Here is a 24,008-nt window from a genome sequence, read left to right on the forward strand (position 1 = left end):
AGGTTTCAATCATTTCAGAACAGGGTTGTATTTGAACTGGTGGCCCAGAAGGGAACATCTTTGAAGAGCTGGATTCATAACTGTGAAATTTGCAGATGAGCTTTACCACCCTGATGGCACATGTCACTGAGCTGTTGGAAAAATTGCTGGGAAACAAACTCTCTGACTTGTAGGATGTGCTGTCTGTGTTTCCCAAAGCAAAGATTTTTCAGAAGTTTTGTTTTCCATGTAAGAGCAAGTAATGTGTTTTTCTGGCTCACCAAAGGGGTTATTTTTCGTGGTCAAACCTAAAAACCATGTTCATCTTCAGAACCTCTGCTTATTTTCTGATTTCCTCTTTGGGTTTGAAACCAAGACAGTGCCGTCACAAGCATTTCACTGTGATGCAGAGGGAGACACAGGTGGAACAAGCATATGCCCACTTCTCAGCATATATATGACTCAGTTTTACTTTAGCACATGAGATACCAAAGTCCATGCTTGGTTATGTCAGACAAGATGTTAATGGCATGTGTAAGATAAAGTGCCAGGTTACTACTACAGAGAATATATTGGAGTATCCATCTTGTCTCATGTGCTCTCCTTGGCTAAGAGTTGACTTGATTGTGTAATAAGTTTTGAATCCACATCTAAGCTTTATGAATTCCCCATTTAATTAATAAATTTTAGTTTACTCATTTTAAAACCAAGCAAATAACAGCTGGTGTTTGCTTATATCAAGAAGACAGATGCAGCACACAAACACCATACTTTCCCAGCATCAAAAGTGAAAGTGACTTAATTTCTTAAGTGTAATTTGCGTATGTGTTTCTGTTCATGAACCTGTGGATGTCAAATTTAACAAACAGATATAAGAGGAAGTCAGAAAAGATGTTGTCCTTATGGATTACAACAGCAAAATATTTTTTTCTGATGTTTTCTTCCAAACCTGCTATAACATTTCTCATGTCTCCATTCCCCTTTGGAGTAAGCTCTTTGAAAAGCAGCATATTTTGGCAATTCCTTCTTGTGACCTAGCTCCTGGAGAGGGTTTCTCTAAGCTGCAAGGCAGAACAGCAGCCAGAAATGTAATTGGGCAAGTTAAATGGTTGTGCAGCTGAGAGCCCTTCACATGGTACAGCTGACAGAAGCTTCCACGAAAAGATCTCAGCATGTCATATTCCGAGTTACTTGGGCATCCCTGCGGGCTGCGTGAGTATAAGCGGCTCAAACCCCAAATGTACAAATAAGTGGAGAAAGGCTTATTTCTTACATATCAGCTGAATTAGATGTGGACTGCAGTGAAGTTGGAAGGAAATGGAGGAAAGCACTCAGGAAGATTCATTTCTGTGTTAGAATATGCAAAACCAGATGCTGCATATGTATCTCATGGGAAATAATTTTTGTGCCTGATTCTCGTTTTCTGTGACTGTAATCTCATCTCCCTCTTGATACATCCTTTAGTTTGCAGTTATGGTTGTGCATGTGACTAACTTTTCACCTGCCCATGGAACATGTATAGCACAGTTTTATCCGGCAGAGTTCAATTGAAAGAACAGTTCAGCTTCTCATAGGAATGTCTAGTAATGCTTATCATCGTAGTGCTTAACGTTGAGGGCCAAGCTGACAGCTTTACTTTCAATAGAGATTATTTTATTGACAAGACTTGCTGATAATGTAGAGATCCAAATCTGGACATCCCCACATCTTCTAGGAGCTTTTAACAAAGAACCCAAAGTATTCTTGTCACACTAAATTCCCTGAGCAGCTGGGGATTGACGTGTATTTTAAAGGTTCACCTCAGAAGTATTCTGTGAGCACCTACACTGTCTGCCTTCAGGCCTCATTCTTTAATATATATGTGATCATATTATTAAACATATGTCATAAAACACAAGGGATATGCTGTACAGTTAAATTTACATTAGCATATGATCCTTATAATTCACATTTCTGGGTGTTGCTGCCTTTTCATATGGGTGTAGCCCAGCCCTCTGAAAAAGTTCCTGCCTTAAACTACTAAAACTGAAGAGAGGAAGAGGCTCGAGTCCCATTTAAGCATGCACTGTGAAAAAAAAAAATGCTTTCTGAAGTCACATGAAGTATTAAAAATAATCCCAGTGTGCTCGGTTACAGTCTCACAAGTAATAACGAAGGATCTTTTCACTGGGATGTTGGAAACGTGAAGCAAATACTTCAAGCAGCAGACCTTAGAGGCAGAGCAGAAATAACTAAACAGTCTGTTTCATTGGGTAAGAAATGTAATTTATTGTTGGTGATGGTACCAGGAGAGAAAGCAAAATGTCCAGCAAAACAGCCCCCCGTATCCCGGCCAGCTGGCAGGAGAGGAAGAGTTGTTGAAGAGTCTGGACACAGGGAGCTGCAGTCGATATCGTGACATTTGCAGGCAGCAAAGCTGGTAAGTTTCCCATCTCCCTGTCCCTCCCCTTGTTCCCTGCCCACCTACACACACAGCTGCTCCCTGCCCAGGCAGGGTCAACCGATGTCCAAAAACTCCAGGAACGCAGCCCCACAGTGCTGTGGCTGGTGCTGGGGCAGACACAGGAACATGTGCTGTTTACGGAAGACTGCTCTAAATATTCCCTGGTGCAGTGGAGAGCAGAAGTGTGAGACAACAAAGGGAACAGAGAAGGATTTCTTACCTTTTCCATGAACTGCAGGAAAGGTAGAAGGCTATTATGGTGTAATTTTTATTGAGGGAATTCAGAAGTTGGGAGCCTAATCTTTCATGTAGCGCACCTTGTGAGGCTATTGATCTGTTTAGGTGAAATGTGTAATTCACCATTCACACAAACATCTTGAGTTGCTGTGCTTGATCAGGAGCCGACTCCTGTGCTTCGTAATGTCTTCGTAAGTGATCTGGAAATGGGATCAAGTGAACCCTGGTGAAGTTTGCTGATGATACCAAACTGAGTGGGGAAGTGGACACTTTGAAGGGGAGAGCCACCCTGCAGGAAGACCTGGATAGGCTGGAAGAGGGGGCTAACAAGAACCTTATGAAGTTCAGCAAGGACAAGTATAAGGTCTTGCACTTGGAAAACATAATCCAGGACTGCAGCACAGGCTGAGATCTACCTGGTTGGGGAGCAGCTCTGTGGAAAGGGACCTGGGGGTTCTGGTGGACAAGCAGTTCAATGTGAGTGAAGTGTGCTGCTGCAGCTAAGAAAGCCAACAGGATGCTGGGTTACATCAACAAGGGCATCACCAGCAGAAATAAAGAAGTTATTATCCCACTCTACTTGGCTCTTCTCAGGCCCCACCTGAAATGCTGTGTTCAGTTTTGATCCCCGCTACGTAGAAAAGATGTGGACAGGCTGGAGAGGGTCCAGAGAAGGGCCGCAAAGATGATCCAACAACTGGGAAGCCTGTGGTGTGAGGAAAGGCTGAGAGAGCGGGGTTTATTCAGCCTGGAGAAAAGAAGGCTCCAGGGAGACCTTATCACCATGTTCCAGCCTTTACAGGGTGGCTACAAAGATGGAGACTCCCTTTTTACAAGGAGTCACATGGAAAAGATAAGGGTAACGGGTACAAGTTATTCCTGGGGAGATTCCAATAGGACACGAGGAAAATTTTTCACGATGAAACCAGTCAGCCATTGGAATAATCTCCTCAGGAAATGGTGAATTTCCCAACATTGGACATCTTTAATATTCAGCTGGACAGAGTGCTGGGACATCTTGTCTAGACTCTGCTTTTGCCAAGAAAGGTTGGACCAGATGGTCTTTGAGGTCCTTTCCAACCTAGTGTTCTATGATCATTCCATAGATGAATGCACTGCAGGAGAAACAGCTGCAGAAAGTTGGCTGCTTGGGCCTGAGGGATGGGAAATGCCCCTCTGACGGGGTAGAGAGTTATGAATTATTGAGAAAAACAATATTGAGTGGGATATTTGCTCAACATGATTGCAAGAGGCTGTGACCCAGGGCTGCGTTTGTATTGATGGCAGCATTCCCCTTGGTTTCGGTAGGGGATGGAGCTGCTGAGTAGCATTGGAGTATGATGTATTGGGAGGAGAATATTCTCCTCCTCTGGTGACTTCACTGGGTGCAGCTGGTCCGCAAATGTGTTTTGAAGTAGCTTCTCATTAGGATCAACTCATGGGAAGTAACAGATGGCAAAGTGAGGCTAAATTAGTGGGAATTTTGTGCTCTGTTAATGCTCTTTGTCTCTATAAATAATAGCTGGGGAGTGGAGCAGGAATGAAGATTGCTATGTTTGTGGCTACCTCCGCTGCTGTGTAGATGTTATACACTGCCTTGCACCATGTTTTGTCAGCAATAGAAAGGAGTACAAGGAATTTCCCAGCCCTTTCACAAGGGCAAAAATATTGCAGTCCTATTGCAAAATAAATAAAATCAAAGCAATGTTCAGAGATGTATGAGGGGAAACAGAAATGTGGGAGACAATTTTATGTTAACAGCCAAACTGGCCACATAACCACCCTGGTCTTTTTGGTTTCAACTTCTTTTATGAAAATCAGTAAAACAAACAGAAGTCAGTGTGTCTCCTCTGATACTCCCAGTAACTCTCCAACTTTTTAGTGTTGACTTCCATCCTAAAATCTTCCTTTAAAAATATAGATATCTCTGTGTACGTCAATGTATATGTAAATACGTATGTATGTACAGTACTACTCTAGCCTTGAGGGCTACTTCTGTAAAGCTTCTCTGGCAGTTTATTGCTGAGGTGAAGGCATAATTTTCCTGCAAATTTACCCTGACTTGCAAAGTCATTAAGTATAGTCACATAGTGACTCGGTGTAGCACAGACTAAAGTTATAGATGCCGCCTGCTCACTGGTGTATGTTATGTGTTAGAGTCTGGATTTCTAGATGCTTTTACAGAGTCATGTCTACTGGCAGTAGTAAGACTTAACTCCCTGTGGTTCAGACATCCTGGCTTGCTGTCAGGCATACCCTGGTAACCACTTCATAGCTGAAGCAACTACCAGGAGAACGATTGCGGCTTTAGCATCCTTTTGAAATGCCACAAGCCGTTGTTGCCAGCCATCACCTGCACGCTGTCATTTCTTGGCCTACTACCTGTGCCGCAGTGTGAATATGTGAGTCTGGTGTGTGCTTAGAAGTTTTGCATTTAAATCTGCTTCTGGGATCCCAGCTTGGACACTGGCAGCAGCACCGGCATCTGTGTCTTGAATGACATTTTTTGCAACCTTTGTCTTCAGTGATTGTTTTTAGGCCACAGTAATGAAAAGCTTTGCAAAAATAATTCCCTCTGATTAATTTTTTTCCCTAGACTCGTCAACCAACACCATAAACTTTCATATGCAGCGTCCTTATGGGCCACTTTGTACTCTTTTCCGCAGACTTTATTAACAGCACTGCAGGACAGATGCTTCTGTTAATCATCCTCTTGAGGTGTTAACCAGTATGAAATGCTGCTCTCTTTCCCATGCTAGCATTAAATTTGCCCTGGAATCAGGTGTTTAACTATTAAAACCAAACACCACAAAACTGAAAAACTGAACAATCACAGAATGGTTTGAGTCAGAAGAAACCTCAAAGATCATCTAGTTCCAATCCCCCTGCCATGGGCAGGGACACATTCCACTAGACCAGGTTGCAACGTGAAGCTTATTTTTTCAGGGGGGGTATATGGATCTCTGAAAGCTCCAAGACTACTAAGGAGATATACTTCCTCCAGGGATCTTTATTATAAAAGCAGCTTAAGTGACTCACTCTTTCCCCGAGGATATTCTTGAAACAACTCCACTCATTTCATCTTCTAGCAGTTAGAAACAGGAGTTATTTTGTGCTGCCTTTAAAAGAAAAAAAAAACCAAACAAAAACTTTTGAAAAAAGTCAATGGCCACATTTCCAGGAGGATCCGGGCTATATTTAATATTAAAGGTCTGTACAGCTCGCTAATGCACAGGCTGACTGGCACTCTGTTCACTCAAGCAAGTGCTTCAGCAAAAAATTCAGCGCTATATTTAGTTCTCTTACAACAAACCACTTGATTGTAAGGCCTGGGGAACTGCGACATTGTGATCGTGAGGGGTCTGCTGCAAAAGGCAGGAGGAGGACGAGGCAGAGCAGCGTGCTAGCTACGCCGGGGACTCCCAGCTGATGCAGAGAAGCAGACATCATCACGAGCAGGTATTTTAAATCATCTTGTAAGCCTTGGTCTGCCCGCCAATTGAATCTGCTGGTCAGAGACAGGGCATGAAAGCGTTAGCTGGCTGGCTCTATCTGCTCCTGCCCTTAAAGATTTCATTCCGTAAATTCCTGTCCTGACCGTCAGCTTTTAAATTGTCTCTTCTCGTTTCCTAGCCTTTTCTGGGATTTTACAGGAACTTGGGCCAGTTAGCAAATCACAATAGCAAACCAGAAATAAGTTTCCCAAAGCGAGGGCATTCTGCTCTTAAAGAAACACAGCCGTTGCAGTGCCGGGGTGAGTAGCCTGGAACAAGTACTACAACCCAATCCTCTCTCTCTGCTAACTCTATTAATTTGTAAAAGAAAATAGCCTGCCTTTACCCGGCCAGCCGGCTGAGGAGGAGTTGATCAGACCCGACTGGGGGCCGGAGGGTTTGCTGTCTGTCTGTGTGTTGTGTGTGTGCCCAGCACCAGTCGGCTCTGCCCCGGTGCTGTGGTCTCCCGCGCTCCCCCTCCGGCAGCTCTCCTGACCTCCGTTTGTCCCCAGGTCGGTCCTCCGCGATGGAAGCCGGTGCCGGGAGGTGGAGGGTCCGCTCCTGGCACGCCTCGTCCCCACGTTCGCGGCTCCCCCTTTTCCCCCCGGCAGCACCGCGCCCCGAGGGGTGAGGTGGTTGCCATTCCTGGGCGATGGAGTCACTGGAGAGGCGGGAGCGCGGGCAGGGCTGGCGGCGGCCCCGGCGGCAGTGGCCGTCGCGCCCGAGGTGCCGGCGGTGGCTCTGGTGCCAGGCTGTGTTCCTGCCAGGGCAGAGCGCGGAGCTGCGGAGTTACTTCCTTGGAAGACACTAGTGCATGTTGTGTCGCAGCCCGCTGTGATGCTGCCAGGGAGTTGAGCTATCGGGTTTCGGCAGCATCCTGCCCGCCTCCTCATCGGTTCACACGGGTTGATGCTGGTGTAACAGCTCCTTAAAGTGTGCTTTGTTTTAAGAGAGGATTTCACACGGGCGCTCCCGGCTTTCGCAGGGTCCTGGAGCAGCAGCTGGACTTTTAGGCAAGGAAACTTTTGCGTATTTAGTATGCCTTGCTAGCTGGCCAGTACTTCGCTGTCTTGCATTTTCACCCTTTTGTTTTAACTCGTTTGTGCAGTGTTTGCAAATCCTTGCTTTCAGAGTCAGACCCAGACTTCGGGGTGAGCCTTCATGCAGTTTAGCTGCATCGCTGGGTTTTAAAATAACTGCTTGTATTTTACCCGCAGTGATACCATTATCTTAAAATAGCATGACGTGCTGCCTCTTCTGAGTTATTTGGTAGAGAGTGCAAGGAAGGGGAATTGTTGAATTCCCATGAACTCTGTGCTTAAAGATCCTGCCTATCTTTCAGCACGCTGAGCTGCTGCAGCCTCCTCTGTGTACTAGAAATGGGTATTGCAGAAATCGTAACATCAACTAGGCTGGAAAACACCTTTAAGATCATCAAGTCCAACCATTACTCCTGCTCTCTGCGCTGCTGTGATCGTGTTTGATCAGCTTTGGGTACATTTGAAAAGACAGGTGAGGTGGCAGTTTCATGATCAAGTTTACAGTGTATTCCTGCTAGGTACGTGCGCTTGTACATAAACAGTGCAGATGGCGCAAGCAGAGTAGCTTTAGCATGCGTTGGCTTATGTTTGCGTGAACTGAGTTCACATAATTAGCTAATAATCAGTCATGTTCATGTCAGATTAGATAATTAATGTTTTGTGACTTGTTAAAAATAGTCAAATATTCAAATTTAAATACCCAGTGGTGTTCTCATTGATTCTGGCCAATCCAGGTTATTATCCTCCAGAAATAGTCTTCAACACTGATTGCTGAGTTGGCAGTCTCAACACTGGTTTACTAAAATGAAGGCAAGTGGAATAAAGAGTCAGTTACCCCATGACCTGAATTTAGTAAGCTGACTTTGCATGGTCTAGAATTCATTATACTTTCTGAATAATTAAGATAAATTAGTTGGGATTCCTTCTGGAAAAAAGTAGAAGTGGATGGGATTTCATTAATCAATCCCAAATGTTTTAGTGCTATGGCAAATAGCACTTCTCTGGGGGATACTGTACGTATCTGTGTAGATGAAAGCTATATATCTATCTGCTTATGGTGATCAGATGTACAAACTGCACCAAACTGCTGGAAAGGTTGACCAGCTGCTTCTTAAGCAGCATTGTATCTCACTGTCTTCCTCCTCCTGTTATTCTGAGTGTTTCATGGGCAAACAAACCACTTCTGGAAATACTCACCAGTATGTCTTAGTACCATATTAGCATTTTCACAAAGGATACTTGTGCACAGTACAGTCCTGATACCTTTTAGGTAAATGATACTGTTCATGACTGGTATGTGCTACAATCAGCCTGGCACAGGAGCCAGTCTGTGTGACTAACTGCGTCATCTAATCTTGATATTCTTGTACCTCTGTATTGGAAAGACACATATCCCTCAAAGCAAAAGACAAACTCCATTACCTCAAAGATACTACAGTTATTCTCAACTACCTGCAGTTATTGTCAACTACCCTGCTTGAAGACAGCCCAAAATAGCAGCAGTTGAGTTGGTTTTTGGTAGTGTGGATTGTGCAATATGAACGGTGAGAGGAAGATAGTTGTAATGCTCCTCAGAGCTGTTATGAAGTGAGCATGTGCTTACACAGTATGTGGATATAAAATCCCTTCTTTATCTTCCCCCAGACCCTTAAGCCTTTTAATTAGGTCAGCGGGCAAGATGCTGTGCTGCCGGTCACCTGTCATGCCCTGAGCACAGCCAGAGAAGGTGCTACCATGGAGTGTGTTGTAGCACCCCTATTCTGGCGCTGTTTATGGGTATTGCAGAGCTCCTGCTCTGCAGATGGCCTGCTGCTGCCTCTTGGCTTCTCTTCCAAAAAAAAAAGGGTTATACTTGTGCCTTAATGTCTGTGAGGGCTCAGAGATGGGGCAGAAATCTCAGATTGTTCCAGTTGGGGCGAAAAAGCGGTGGATTGCACATAGCTCTGCACCTGGTATCTCTCACAGGCTATAAACCCAATGTTGTAGCACAAAAGTGATTTGTAATTTAAATGTCAATTCAAAGAAAGATTAGTTTCTGAGCTTATTGGTGAAGATGAGCAGTTGTCAAATTCATTCTCTTTTCATGTCCTGTAAATGCAGAGCTCTAAATCACAGTTACATAGACTGGTTTAAAACTGCTTTCTGGGTTGTTTTTTTTATTCCCTCCCCACCCTGGAAATTCATTAGCTAATTTTAACTAGAAGAAGCTTATTAATTAAACTTCATTTTCTAATGAATTCAGCTCATCCTTCTTAAGCCAAGTCTGATACAAAACCAAACTCATACTAATCCTTAAATCATTGAATGAACTCATTGACTTTTCTGTCTGTGAATGTCAGATGGTAGCAGATTACTGAAGTGCTTAACCTGAGCATTATCCATAGGCTGCAGCTCCCTCTTCTTCCAAGACATAGTTATGAAGTGCTTTAATACAGTGCATGTAAAAGGTTGCAAGTTCTCAGCATTCATTCCTGCTGGCAGACGAGCAGTTATAACTTGCTTTTGTGAAGAGATCTTGTGAAAAATAGATTTTTGATTTCAACAATAAAAGTAAGCAGCAGACTTTCAAAACGACCGGGAGCGTATTGAGGTCTTTCAGGTTGTGACAAGAACTGCTCTGTCTATGATGCTTCTGAGAACCTTCCCCTTTTCGAGGTATGCAGGTAGATTCTTAACTTCTTGTGAAAACCCAACCCCAGCTGTGGGAATGGCACTCTTGAAAACATGGCCATGAATTTTACTGTCAATGAGAAAGTAATGTAGTTTCCAGGCTCCCAGAGATTTTCCTGTTTGCTGGTTGGATGCCAGAGCACTGGGGACTGAACTGTGGGTCTCCAGGATGTTCATCATGGGCATCCAAGCTCAGAAAAAGAGGAGAGCTCCTGACTTGAGGGTAGGAGCAACGTACATCCTCGGAGGGCTGGCTCAGAGCACCAGTTGTTGCAGTGCTCACCAGCGGGGTGCAGGTTTCCTAGCCCAAAGCTGTCCTCTGTTGTGACAGCTCTCTGAATGGCCAGGACTAGGCTTGTCTCTGCAGGTAACATCATAACAACCCCAGGGATCATGCACATAATGCAGTTACTAGGAAGGCTGTTGGACTGGGAGACATCGCTTAAGGAGTTGGTGTGGCAGTTCTGGGAATATGCAGGTTTGATAAGACTGCAGATCAATATTATTGGCAGCTTGTAAAGGTACCGAGCTGAACTTGGAGATATGCATGTTGTTGTTACCTGCTTCCTGGTGCCCTCACTTGTACACAAAAATAAAAAGCCCAGCTTCCATGGATGGGAAAGATGTCAATGAATACCTGAACTGATATTTCACACTTAGCAATAAATAAAAGGGAAGCAGCTAGAAGCAGCAAAGAATGTTTGTTAAAAAAAAAAGTATGCTTGAGGATAGGATATTTCAGTTGGAAGAGATCTACAATGATCGTCTAGTCCAGCTGCCTGATCACTTCAGGGCTGACCAAAAGTTAAAGCATATAATTAAGGGCATTCTCCAAATGTCTCTTAAACACTGACAGGCTTGGTGCATTGACCACCTCTGTAGGAAGCCTGTTCCAGTGTTTGACCACACTCTCGGTAAAGAAAGGCTTACTAATACTCAGTCTAAACCTCTCCTGATGCAGCTTTGAACCTTTCCTATGTGGGATAATACAGATAATACTCATCTATCTATGTAGTTAAGAGCTAAAAATGTGTGGAAGAGCTAACAACATCCAGCAGTTGTTTCAGCTTCCTTGTTTACATTCCGTTTCAGGCTTCGCTTGGTTCACTTTTTCTCCCCATGGGATATCTCCATTGCAAACAAGCTGGCTCTGTAGTGAGAAAGTAGTGTTTCCAATATTAAGTGGACAAAACCTCAAAATGTTTCATCTTAACAGTAAAACCCCCACCATGCTTGTCTGTAGATTTTGAATATTTACCATTTGAGGAGCCAATTGATGGTTTGTGTTACCAGATGAAAAAAATGGTGTGTTTTTGGCACTGTTTGTTCATGTCCTCCCGTGGCCTGCCATTGAGATCTTTGTTTCAGTATAAAAGAAAAGGAGGGTTAGTGTCTTTGAAGATCTCTGTTACTTCACGTTCCCAACAAAACTAATCAAATGATAGGATGAAGGTGTAAAATGTAGGCAGGATGACTTAAAATATGGGAGGGATGGCCATGCAGTCAGAGCCTGCAATAAATAGTCAAAGATAAAATGGAAAAAAATCTATCCTTATTAAAAGTGGTGTGTGTAATATATTTATTTAGTCACTAAGAATCAGGAGAGCTGTGGATGCTTTGAATAAGAAATGTGCCTTCAGGAAATAATTTTTTCATTTATGCTTAATTTGAGGAGGTTTGAAAGTAGAACTCTTGGAGAATTTGATTATGCCTTGGTTGTTATATTTCCCTTTTCTACATCGTATTTTCTTTCTCAGATCCTTAAATAGCTGTTTCATCCTGGTTGCTGCTGGCAAAAGTCTGTAAATCAGATTTTTGGATGCATATGAGTGAATCAGAAATGCTGTGGTTGGAAGTTTTGCAGTCATTAGAAGGAGGTGCTGAAGCGATACAAGGTCAATTGGCCAGATTTAAGCAAACTCAGAGTTTCAGAAACAGCATGGTGGTGAGTTAGTGCCAGTAACCTCACTGCTGAATCACATAGTCTGTCTTTCTTCAGCCTGCGTAAGCTGTAGCGTGCACTCTCTCTGCAGAAATTAGGTTGTGTACCTTACCAGTCACAAGTATTGTCAGGAATTAATCTTGAATCACAAACTAGTGCATTTAAGTACTGGCATCCTGAGGGGACAAATGAACCTGGGCTAATCTTTGCCTTTTTTTTCTGCATCTTTAAAAGACGTGATGATACTCTAGGAAATACACAGCTCACTTTACCTTTTCCCCAGGCTTCCTGGTACTTGGCAGAGCCTGTGGCTTGCAGCTGGGGGAGGTGAGAGGGAGGCTGCTGCCCAAGGACAGAGGAAGCTGTTGGGCAAAGCAATGGGAAGAAGATGCAGAGATCCTTCATCATAGAAGTCTTTACCTTAAGCAGTCACTGTCTGGTCCTAAGAGGGCATGAGGTCACTGCTGACATCTGCTTTGTAGAGGGCTTTGGATACCCCGAATACCGGCATGTTGTTCACCAAGCAAAATGGGAAGGGTGGCTGCTTAAGTGCTTCATCCCTACTCCTGTGCTCCTTCCAACCTTACAAAACCTGACGTAACGCCCCAAGATGCACACATGTTATAGGACTGTTAGGGGAAAGATATAATGCTGTGGGGATTTGGGGCAGAAGAGAAGACACATTAAATGAAGTTTTGGTAGCTTTCAGGGCACTGTCAAAACATGTGCTGGGCCAGCAAGAGTACAGGTGCTCACTGTGGCTGTTTGTTGGAAATACCATTAGGTATTTCCTAAGGTACCCAGGCTTTCCTGGGAGAGTCACCCTTACCTTCCAGCCCTCCCTCTCTGGCCAAGTTGTGATCCCAACTGTGTTTGCATCCTCTCACTTAGCAGAAGGGTCCTGAGGCAGCAGTGAGTCTTGTGAAACAGTGCAGTCACTGCTATGTAATTATTACATTGAGGACTGTAAGGTATTTTCCCTGGTCCGTGACTTGACTTGTGATGCTGGCTGGTCCGGCTGGCAGTTGGCAAGTTTTTCAGCTGATGTATGGTACCTTGCTTTACAGTGGTATGTGTGAAATTCCCTGGGGGAAAAATATACTGCTAACCTTGCAGGTTGCTGAGGTAGAAGCAGCAGCCTGTCCCCTGCCCTTGCACACACCTTCTCCTGGCTATGTCTGCATGTTGTTCATTCTCCTTGCAGCTCAGGAGATCCTGTCCTTCTACGCTGTAAGAACCCAGTCACTGGCAGCTTTCAGGTTCTGAGGTACTGAAAGGTGCTGGTTTCTCTATTTAACACCAAAACTTAGAGGCCTTTACTTAAAGCTCGTGATAAGTAGTTGTGAGAGGCCATTTTTGCTTGTGCTCAAGTGGGCCCTCGCTCTGTCTTTTTACAGCTGAAAGCAGATAATACACTAATACTAGTTAGTAGTTTCTGCCAGGCATCTCTGACTGCAAATTGCCTTTAAATGCATTCCTTCCGGTCCACCAAGTAGCATGTGAAATTATGACCTCTCCGATGACTGTGTTGTAAAATTTCAGTTAAGGTACAGTGGGAAAGCATGTTGTAGTAATTTAAATTACAACTTTTTTCTTAAAATCTAAACGGGATCCTTATTTGACAAACTTCAGATACGACCTGTGTGTCTCTGCTGGGTCATTTTCTGGGTTTACAACACACTTTGCATTCCTATAAAGCCTTTCCCTGGGTGATCTTATAGTCTTTACATGCTTTAATTAACTGAAGTGCTATGTCTCCCCTGTAGGGTCAGTAAATATTCTCAATTGCTTTTTGCAGAAAGAGGAAAACGTGGCAGAGAAATTTTAAAGGAACTCACCAATGCTGGGCAAAAAGCTACTGGGGAGGCGGGAACAGAGGTCACGATTCCTGAACCCCCTTTGATGTGCACCATTTCTCTTTATTACAAAAGTATGCAGGGGCAAGATGTAACCCAGCATAGTGAGGCAAGATGTAGGTCAGATTTCCTTTGTCAGTACATCTTCTGCTGTTTGACTTGTAAGTTGCTGAAAGCAACAAAAGCCTACGGATGAGGGAGTCTTTTCAAAACTGGTTAAAAAAGCAACAAGCAAGCTCTGAAAGCCTCATTCCCCTCTAAAGAGCTATTTTTAGGAAGCTAAAGCAAAGAAGAATACCCAGGGGGGTCTGTACACAAAATTTCTGTCTGGCTGCCTTTGGATAGCTTAAGTTTTAATGCACTTGTCAGGCTGTTGCCATTTGTCTCTTGTGAAAAGCAGGGACCAGACAGAGCGGACTGTGCTGATGGCACAACATAGCTGCTGCGTAGTGTGCTGCCATGCAGGGAGGGGACGGATCCTTCTTCGACACTGCTGGTGCAAAGCCAGCAAAACTGGAGGTTTTGTGAAGAGGCAGCATGCAGTATTAAGGTGGCTTTCACTCCCAATTTGATCACAGGACGTTGTTGACTCTGACCTGAGCAAAAGGGAAAAAGGATTTCAACTGCGTTGTTGCTGACTACTTTATCACAAGAATGGGAGCACGTAGAGCATGAGCAGAAGGTACCGTATTTATTGATAACAAGGTTTGATACCTAGTTTTAAGGACCACCAAGGAAAGAGGCTTAAAGGGGCATCATTGTTGTCCTTCCACAGCTGTGAAAGTCAGTCACGTGTGTCACTTCAACCACGTTCCATCCCACATGAGAGTTCTTTTTTACCCTTGGGTACCTGGATGTTTACTTTTGCTGAAGGTAGAATGACTAATGTTGGAAGGACTTTGAGGCTTTATTCTGCATTTGAATGTCCTGACTGCAGGATGTGGTCTCCTGATTCAGTGGGACAACACAAGCTGCCCTGTTGTTGAGAGAAAAGGGAAAGAAGTGCTCGCACTGGTGTAAGAGTCGCAGTGCAGCAGAAGTGCCGTGGGAAGGCAGTCCTTGCTGCTGGTGCTCTGAAACACTTCAGCCAGAGCTGAAGCACTGGCTTTATACAAGGCAGGCTCTTGACTGTGAAAGTTGCAAAGAAGCAGAGAGCAGCTGGGACAAGGAAGGCAAAACCTTCATTTACTGAAGTCCTTAGCAGTGGTTGTACCATTTTCTTTTACCCAGCACATGATAAGTAGATACCATAGTAAGTGCAGTCGTGCAACAACAAAATTGGGTGAGCTGATTTAGGTGAAATGAGAATCGATGAGGAGTTAACTCTAAATTATTATTGCTTTGACGTTTGCAGCTCACATATTTTCTTTCTCTCCTATTCTTCCTAGAAAATAACCCCTTTTTTCTACAAGGACACTAGAAGGAAAGCTTAGGCACAACTGATTTCAGCTTGACTGATCAGTAATAAAAGCATGTCCCTCTCCTGAGAGCAGAGCTGCTCCCCGCCTCCCTGAAAGCCTTATTAAAGCAGGGAAGGCTAGAGAGATTACAGAGACAGATTCCTATGGCCTTGAACTGTGCTGCCACAGGATAGTTACTTGGTTTTGAAAGAGCAGTTGTCATTTTAAAATTGCTCTGAATTCTTGCCTTGAGACTTTAACTGGGGAGGTGATACAGAATTGGCTGATAAAGAACTGTAATACATCATGGAATGAGTTAAGACAAGAAGTAAAACAAGAGCAGGTGATGGTAATACTCATTTAAACCCAGACAAAAATAGCATCAAAATTAAGAGCAGCAGACCCATAATCAGGTCTGTAAACACTGGGAACCAATTTATTAGCAAACAGAACAACCCAGTCAGCCATTCCAACTGAAGACAAGCTTAAGGGGGGTGTATATTACCTAAGGCATTGGAAGATACTGCAGGGTGAAGTTTTCAGCTTCTCAATTCACAGGCACCAACACAGGACATAGGTTTGGTAGGCATTGTTCTGAATAACAAATTGGAGTTGTGATTTTGCGTTAAGGACTCTGCCTTGTGTCCAGTGGTTATTTCTGTTAAGTTTGGAACGTAAGAGTGATTTAGGTGGTTAAATGAAACTTGAACTGATACAGCTGAAGTGACTTCTTGTCTGCTGTAAGATTGCACATCCATAGTTATCTGATGCTTTGTAAATCTAAAAGATTGGTTTGCAACATTTTAGGGACATTTTGGTGTGTGAGTGTTGGATACTCCGTACTCCTAGGTAAGTTCACTGCAGTGTTCAGCCTTTAAAACTAGTTAGTACCCCATAATAAATACCAGACAGCAGCCCTGTTATTAATGAATCTGCATTTACATTTGGTGCCCATTGCAAAACTGTCTGCTGACACGATGCTGTCTGAGGATGCAGATGCCTGACAGCAGCCTGGTATGGCAGTGTAGTACTTCTCACTGTGTGGCAGGGAGCTGTGTGCGGTGGTGTCAGCTGCCTGCCCTGCCGCTGCCCACCCTTCAGGTCAAAGCGAACCCCAGAGGGAGGTCCTGCTGCAGCCAGGAAATGGAACAAGGCATTGTGAGCTGGGACCTCACACCTGGCAATGCCTTCATTGCATGTTAAGCCTATAGGAAATAATTTATTGTTAGCAAGCTAAATGCTTGGGTGTTTTTCAGCCAATTCCAGGTACTGACTGTTTTGAAAATACCAGAAAGTTTGAAATGCCCTTAATCATGAGAGCAGAAAACTAATACTGACAGGGAACTTCAGTCCAACTTAGAAAAGCTTGCTTTCTTCTGGGACGGGGAGAGAAGAAAGCTACACAAGCCCTCTGCTTCTTACCCCTTTTTCCTGTTGTCTGCCTATGTTGTGTTTGCTATATGGCAAGATGGAACCAGTGTTTCTCCTGCATCGTATTCTGAATTAGGATAAGTGTTCCCTTAAAGCAGACAGGAAAAGGGTCAGAAGGACAGAGTGGACCTAACATTTATTTTTGACAGCTTATCTTCAGAGTTCATAGTAGGATTCCCAGTGGTGGAGCAACTACTTAGGGAAGAGAATCTTATGCTTTTCTCTGACATGTCTAAAGTCACTTAGCATCCATAGTCGCGATCAGGAAGTGCTTCTTGGTGATAAGCAGACAAGATGCATTACTGCATGGCTGATAAATTATCAGATCTGGAAGAGGAAACGCTGGGATGTCGCTGCTTAAAATTTTCTTTGGTGCTCCCCAAGCTTTCAGTTTGGGGAAAACTGACAGGCTTGAGGATGAAAACGTAGCCTTGGTCTAGAAAATGTTATGTACTGAATAACACGCTGTTGGTGGTAGATACCTGAGCATTTTCAGTACTGAGATCCAAGCATCACAAAACCCGATGATTAGCATGTTCTTTGTCTGTAATCTGTAGGATCAATGTCACTTGTCATCATTGCAAAATCACTACCATGCTGTCCATCCTTTTTTTTTTTCCCCATGCTTGCTTTGCTTCTTTGTAGCTATTTTATCTACTTCAGCACATCCTAGCTCATGAATATGTTGGATCAGTATTTTGGCTAATTCTGTGTGCATTGTGTACATTCAGAGCACCCAAAATATTCTCCTAGTGCAGCTGAAACCATGCTTTGATCTGAGTTGTGTGACTAAACTGAATCCCCTTATATTCATTTTTTGCACTTAATATCCCGAGAACAAGGTTGTTGTGTGCTTACATAGTGTAAAAGAAATAAGTGAGTATATATTAGTATTTGTATAACAGGGTGGATTTAAGTAGCCCTCTCTCTTCCTTTTCACACATCACCCCCCCCTCCCCCACACCCCCCTGACCATGTAGGCCACTTTTACGTTGGTTTAAGAAGCTTTAAACAGCAGTCCCAAAGGAAAACTTGTTCTCAGGTGGTTGGCAGCCAGCTGACTTGTAGGCAGCCTCATCTCTCGCCCCCTGCCAACTTCAGGTCACAGGGTTGCGCAAAGCAGCTTCATGCTGCTACAGGCATGACAGGCATTAACAAGAAATGGCTCTCCCATGTAGAAACCGCTGTGGCAGCGTAATCTTTGTCTGTGGCTGTTTGGGCAGCAGACTGAGCTGCCCTCATGGGAATAAAACATACATTGGACAAGTGGTGGAGAGCTGCACGGATACGGCCTGTTACCAGCTGAAGGTGGGGCTGTGCTGGGACAAACCACCATATCTTGCTATCCTGGAAAACTGTAAAAGAGGCTGGGAGTTGAAAGGAGCAGCGGCAGGAAGGAGCAGAGGCACTCTGTGTGCTTTTTGGTGTTGTGCTGGTGAGTAAAAGGAGCAACAGAGGTTAGAGGGACATTGTGTTTGTGTTGACAAGTCCCTTTTTCAGAATATTTAATTGAAAGCTACAAGTTGTCCAAGGGGTAAATATCATCAGATGAAGTTTGTTGTGTATCTGGTTTAATGTGTTTGCCAACACTGCAATCTGTAATGGTATGAAGACATTTACATCAATGCAGCATGTACTGGAATCTGTTTGCAAAAGCCTGCATCTGCTGAAACTTTCCATAATGTGGAAATTCCAATTTATGTCGGTTCCTCAGAATGAGCATGTAGGAGCTGTGGCTATAATGCACCTCCAGCTGGAAGGCAGAGCAGTGCCTCCCAATGACAGATTTCCATTGTTTCTGTACTGGAAAAACCTGCGTATATGTTGGCATGTGCTAAGAATAATTCCCAGCACCTCCTGATAGAAGTCTTGTTTAGGAGTTTCACAATTTTTAGATAGTAGAGATACAAATTGTTTTTCTTTCCTGGAGAGAATCATTTTAGTAAGTCCTACAACTGCAAGGCAAGATTATTTGGGGCTGGGGTGCGTTGTTTTGTTTTTTCTTTTTTTCCCCATCAAAAATGAATCACGAGACTAAGGAAAAAAACCTCTGGGCTTCTCAAAATGAGATCAGAATTAGAACAAATAAGAATATGTTAAATCTCTGCTGCAGCTGTGCCAGCTGTATAATGGTAGCTGTTACACACCACAGTGGCATAAAATTGTGGTAGTTCGGAACGTTGTAAGCAAACAGCAACGTTAGCGTAACTCATACTTCATATGTAATACCAGTTTCTTGTGTCAGAGACTTCAAAATAAATAATTACTTTTTTAACATAGGCCTGCTATAAGAGAGTTTTTGATGCAGCAGAAATAGAGATGCTCAGATTTAAAATGAATGAAGTGAAAAAGAATTATAGGGTAAAGTGTGTGTTCTTGTAAATATGCAGGGGAAATACCATACTAAAATACGTAAGTACTCAAGGATATTCTGAAACGCAGCTGTGAGGAAAAAGCTAGTGATTTAATTAAAGAAATTTGGATTTGTTGTGATTGTCTTTCAGTGGATGACATGTGAAGTACTGGAAGGTTTATTTGTGGCATCTCTTCCTTACAGTGCTATACTTTAGCTGTCAACCTTTATATCTGAATAGAGCAGTTGGTGAGATTGGAGCTGTTAGGAAGCACGGGAGAATAACATGGAAGGAATAGCCGCATCTCTATCACCTCTGTACCCCAGCTGGACCAAAGGCCAGGAGAGGTTGGTTGAGTTGGATGCAGGAGTTGCTGAAAGCAGAGCCCTGAAGGGAGGCTGGGGAGGAGCTGCAAGTGATGCCTACTTTGCAGAGATTACAGATGTGGCATTTTGTGTCATTTCAGCAAAATTTGCAAGCTGCAGGTAGGATGAAGTTAGAGGTAATACTCATTCAATGATTGGTGGTAATTTCAGATCTGGATAGAAAAGACCTCCTACTCTGGTCAAATTCCTTATTATTTCCTCTCCCCATTTTCAGTCTTCCTTTTGCTGGCATTGGTATTCAGCTGCATGTAAGCTTTTTTTCAACCTCTTTGCTACCACTGAGTTGGAAGGAACTGTCTCCTCCTGTCTGTTCTCCCAACTGTGCTCATAAAGGACTTTGCTTCTAACCCAGATGCTGAGGGAAGCAGTTTTGCTCATGGGTCAGCTCCCTCGACACACTAGTCTACTGGACTTGCCTGGGTAACTCCTTTGGTATCTCGTGCTTCAGCTGTCTCTCATTTTCAGGGGCTAGGCTCATATCAGTGCATTCAGAGAAAAGGCAGTAGCACCTCACACACACCCCCTCTCTGTAGCACTGTTTGCCATGTCTGCATTGCGCTTGCATAGAGTGTGAACTCTAAAATGGTTCTGAATCTGAATCAGCTGAGGCCAGTCCCTGTGAAGAAGGCAGAATCCCAAGGTGTGTAAAGCCATGCAAGCACAGCTAACTTGAATGCTCATCTTGCTGTTAGCACAGGTTTCTGCTCTTTGCTATGAGTGTAATTCAGTTGCAAGGTTTAGCTCACCAGTTCTGCTGGGAGCTAGAGGGACTTCCCCGAGATAATTGTGTCTTAGGCTACTCAAAGGATGTGGTCTAAAACATTTCAGAACTGTTGCGAGGCTCAGCTTAAATGTGTGTGGTGTAGGGGCAACAAATGTCCTGCTGTGCTCTAGTGTTGCTCACAAAAATGTGCTTCCCTTTCTATTTATCAGGCCTTTCAAGCCTTGGTATTATATAAACCACACGTCCACCAAATCTGTTCATTAAAGGCTTAGAAATATTAATGGCTCATTTTTGTGATAGCTTGATAGCACAGTCGGGGAACATACAGAATGCCTGGGACAATCGAAGTCCTTTATAACACCTGCACATTGTACTTTCCTGCCCCTTTTCCCGCACCTGGAGGTTTATATTCCTTAGTTTCATGTTTGTTTGTGAGCAGTGGCTCATACACAGAAACTTGCTGTTCAGCATGGCTTTCCGGGAGAAATGTGAACTTGATGAGTGTTCCTGACCTTGCCGCCCTCGGCTATAAAGATCTTTCCATTGTATGCAGCCGCATGTACAGCAGGTTCGTGTTTGCCTCCTTGAAACGCGACAGGGATTAACCTTTTGCAGAAGCAAATTACAGAGAGTAAAACATGCCTGCCAGTGCAGACTGCCCCTTGCCACCTCTCTCCTTACTGGGGCATACGTTTGCCCCTGGGCTGGGACTCCATTTGGTTTTCTGCAAATAAAAACATCTGCCTTGCCCCAATGAAAGGAACATTTTAATGAGGTTTTGGAGACCTTCTGCACTTTCGCTTGAAATCGAAATTTACCCAGGGACAGAGATTATTTTGGAAGAGCGGGAGCAAGAAAATGATGCCTTTGTTGTGAAGACTGAGAAAGCAGCCTGGTGCTTGCGTTAAAATGCCTGCACCTTTAATTAATATTGACTGAGACTGCTCAGAAGAGAATGGTTATATTATGTGCTGTGGCTGAGGGGATGTTGAAATACAGGCAGGAGTTATCAGGCAGGTTTCAGTCAGGGCTGTCATCGCTCTTATGTTTCTCATTGGCTTTTAACTCCTTTCCCTGTTTGTTAGAAGAGCAATTCACAGAACAGCTTTCCTTATGGAAGATTGTTTCCTAGACCTAGTATCTGACTTCTTGTTCTTAGCTGAAGAACTTAGGGAAAATCAAAAGATGGAAAACTGCAAGAATAACAAGGTGTAAATGAGTTGGAAATAAACATTTTGCAGTATGTTAAATGCTGTCCATGGACTAGAATACAGTCTTCTTGTGGTACATTCCTGAGAAAATAGGATGAGGTTCCTGTGGGGGAATGGTGGGAGAGAGGGATAGGAGAAATGAGACCAGGAGAAGCTGTTACTGCCCAAAGGTGCCTCAGATGGGCAAGTGCAGATGATAAGAGCAGAGAAAAAGCGGCCCTGCTGTGGATTGCCTGCATTAGCTCGGAGGTCAGCTCTGAAGGCCAGAATTGAAGGCTCGGATGCTGCAGTTTTGGCTCTTATGGCTGAAGGTGACCTCTGGAAAAGGCACGCTCAGACAAACAGCATGGAAATGCTGGCTCCTGGAGCTCAGCTAGCAAGAATGGCAAAGTAAAGGCTAGAGTAAGGGAATGACATTGGCTTTTGCTAAGTTGACAAATTGTCCTTTTTATGTCTTCTCTGTATAACTTCTTAAGCAAGACTAACTTGGCACATGGAGCATGAAAATCAGACATGCTTTGTATTTCCTCACAACATGTAAGGAAGCAAATGCATTACAGTATGTGTAACATTTCAGAACATACATTGCTTGTTTTCTAAATGTTCTTCCTGAATGCGGCAATGAAATGTCATGATTGGAAGGTGACTGCAATTGGGTAACAACCAAGGGAGAGGCGCTACCTTAGAAGTATTCTCGTATAAGACTTCCAACCAGAAGTCACCATTTTGGAATATTAAACAGTAGTTTGCGATTATTAATTTTCCAGTATGCATTTCTTTCCAGTGTGGCTATTGTTTGAAGCTGTGACGGTTCGCATTATGAACAAAAAGACTTTAAATCATCATTTGGGAACACTGAGAACTGAGAGCAGCTTTGATGCTGACAATTAGCTGCTTGACCCGGGTGAAGAAACTGAGCTGCATTTCATGGGCTTCAACCTAGGCTGGACCTGCTGGCCCAGGTAGCCACCACCTTTCTTGCTGCTGGGCTTCTTCTGTTCAACCAGACAACACAAATACATCTGCCTGGATCTGTGCAGTGACAGACCAAAGACATTGCTCGTGCTCTTAGTACCTTATATTTAATTCCCCATATTATATATCTAATTGCCCATCTTAAAGGTTTGTAACTAAAATTACAAAATGTTAGCTTGTTTGCAGAATGCTGCAGTTGGCCAGCAGGTCCCAGGTAATGTGTTGCCATGGTACCAAACTGAGCTGGTGATGATCAGTGTGCCTGTGGATAAGTTATCAGTGTGATAGTGACTGTTTAAGTGTTTACACTCGTTTTACTCCAGTCAATGAGACCAGTGTAGGTGGAGGAGAGCAGAGGGGAGCTGAACAGATGGTGGCTGGAGCCAGTGCTTGGTGCTGCAGGGCGCTGTGCCCAGGTTGAGTGCTGTCTGCAGATAGAGAGGCTTGGTCGTTGTCCATGACTGCACAGTCACTGCAAGCAGTGTTTTATTTATTCACGACAACGTTTCTGAGGCTAGTAAGGGAGAAAAAGTATTTTCAGTTAACCAATGCTTGGGTGCTGTGGTAAAAGAGGGCTGGGAAATTTGCTTTATGTTGTTGGTTGACTGAAGCTATAGGTGAAGTTGCCTTGAATTCACCAAATGCACCAGGTAAAAAAATATGAGTAGATTTAGTGCAATACTTTGTAGAGGTATTTCTTAGGTGAAAGGGGGGTGATTGGGAAGTGCTAGAGGAGCAGTAAGGCTTTGGTTTAAGCTCTGATTTACAGTGAGGGTGGTACAACACTGGCACAGGTTGCCCAGAGAAGTGGTGGATGCACCATCCCTAAAGACATGCAAGGCCAGGCTGGTTGTGGTTCTGGGCAACCTGATCTAGTTGGAGATGTCCCTGCTTACTGCAGGGGGGTTGGACTAGATGACCTTTGAATGTTTCTTCCAACGCAAATCATTCTATGATTCTATATTTCCAACAAATAATGGGTTTGGAGGTGTTTTTCCTATTGAAAGCACTTCGTCTTTCTTTTAAAATTGCCAAGATTACGGTTCAATTTATGGCATAAAATGAACATAATACTTTCATATTGGATTACCATATTTTTTTATTGCATGAGCATTTTCAGATTTGTTTTACCAAGGATTCCAAAAAGCTTGCCATTTTGAGTCAGTGAAGTGACTGGTTTTCTTTGGCCAGTGCTCCATGAACTCACTTATTCACATAGCTGTAAATAAAGATATCTTAATATTTTCATATCGACACAAGGGAAGTTCAGGTTAGATGTAAGGAATAAGCTCTTTACAGTGAGAGTGGTGAGGCACTGGAACAGGTTGCCCAAAGAAGTAGTAAGTGCTCCGTCCCAGGCAGTGTTCAAGGCCAGGTTGGACAGAGCCTTGGGCGACATGGTCTAGTGTGAGACGTCCCTGCCCATGGCAGGGGGGTTGGGACTAGATGATCTTCAAGTCCTTTCCAACGCAAACCATTCCAATTCTCTGACACATTTTGATTTATAGCAGCAGCAGCTAAGGAAAATAGTGCTTTCCCAGTGTACAGAAAACTGCTGAAAAATAGTCCCTCCTATGTGTCTTTTCCTTTCTTATTTGAGTTATGCACATGACAGAAAGATCCTGGTGATATTAGAATGTACGTTCCCTTAGGGCCACAGACTGTGATAGATATTCAAAAAAAGATTTATGGTGGGGATCAAAGGTATTTGTTGAGAGACATTTTCATAAGCAACAGTAACAAAAGCTGACATCCCTCAGACTCCCCAGTGACACAGAGCAGGCTGAATCCCAAATTGTGGGGTGAGTTAAGGAAATACTGACTTTCCTACCCTCGATCTCATCCCCAGCTAAGAGCAGGTTCGAT

The 24,008-nt window shown here is 43.7% G+C and overlaps 1 protein-coding gene and 1 long non-coding RNA gene across 3 annotated transcripts in view; both read left to right on the top strand.

Annotated features, from left to right (window-relative positions):
* ARHGAP24 (Rho GTPase activating protein 24) overlaps nucleotides 1-24,008 on the top strand; it is a 210,538-nt gene that overhangs the window by 126,509 nt on the left and 60,021 nt on the right. The window contains exon 1 of one of the 2 annotated variants that reach the window (XM_030491344.1): nucleotides 5,836-6,118. The exons of the other annotated variant lie outside the window; for it this stretch is intronic. The gene's annotated coding sequence lies outside the window, so the exon portion shown is untranslated. Of the gene's footprint in view, nucleotides 1-5,835; nucleotides 6,119-24,008 lie in introns of those variants that run through there. 2 annotated transcript variants of the gene reach the window in all.
* LOC115610210 lies at nucleotides 937-23,047 on the top strand. The gene is made up of 3 exons (XR_003992155.1): nucleotides 937-947; nucleotides 2,328-2,332; nucleotides 22,916-23,047. It is a non-coding gene; the product is annotated as an uncharacterized LOC115610210 (long non-coding RNA).

The sequence above is a fragment of the Strigops habroptila genome, chromosome 7 (genome assembly GCF_004027225.2).
Source record: "Strigops habroptila isolate Jane chromosome 7, bStrHab1.2.pri, whole genome shotgun sequence".
Taxonomy (NCBI): Eukaryota; Metazoa; Chordata; class Aves; order Psittaciformes; family Psittacidae; genus Strigops; species Strigops habroptila.